A 982-nucleotide genomic window follows, 5' to 3' on the forward strand; every position below is an offset into this window, starting at 1 on the left:
TTCAAGTGTAGATTTAAAAATCTCTTCTCTCCATCTAAAGTATTCATCAGACACCAGTCATAAGCGTAGAGCTATTATGATTACTGGTTCAGCAATGTCATGACGAGGCACTAGAATTCAAAGTTCACAAATGAATGTTGCTCAGCAACATTTACACTGCTGCATTAACTTGCTCTCATGTGGTACTTCGAGGTGTTGCACCTCTAGGCCCATGTTCTAAATTTTGCCGTTCTTTAATCAATTTTATTCATCTATAAACTTTCTTGATATCTCTCCAACAGGAACTTGCACCGAATGCAGTGCAATAATTCTCTCACTCATCGAAGGATGTTTCTTAGACCGATAAATGACACATTGACATGCGATTCCCGTGCACGTAACATCAAAAGCAATAGAGTGAGGTCGCCTGGTTCACACTGTTAAGATAGTTTTTTTTTTTTTTCTTCTTTTTTGATAGCATTTTGTGAGATTCCAATGTTTTCTGTAAAATTTACAAATGGAATAGTTCAACTACCTTCAACTTAATATTGAAATGATAATTTAAGGACTATGTTTATGCGATAATACTAGTAATAGGTGTCTCCTATCTATTTGGTAATGTATATCTATGGTTGTGATATGACATTTTTTATCACTTAGTTTCTTTCATGTCAATTTTGCTACATGGAAAATAGTTTTACACAATAACATAACATAATGTTCTAAAGATATCAGTGACTGTTTTAACATCATTACATATGATTTCTTCCATCTTTGAAAAGAAATATCAATAAATAAGGAATGAATCATGCATCAGGGGACAGGTGAACGAAAAATTATGAAACTCCACCACGAGTTTTTTGGCCGGACAGTACAATGGCACCTTCCTTTCAAAATCTATCAAGCTAATGCAGCAAGGACCCATTCACACACAGCTGGAAGATTCATGTTTAACTGGTTTATAAGAAGAAGAAAGCGCCTCAGTGCCGTGGTTGGTATGGTG

Source organism: Macrobrachium nipponense, chromosome 1 (genome assembly GCF_015104395.2).
Source record: "Macrobrachium nipponense isolate FS-2020 chromosome 1, ASM1510439v2, whole genome shotgun sequence".
In the NCBI taxonomy this organism is placed as follows: Eukaryota; Metazoa; Arthropoda; class Malacostraca; order Decapoda; family Palaemonidae; genus Macrobrachium; species Macrobrachium nipponense.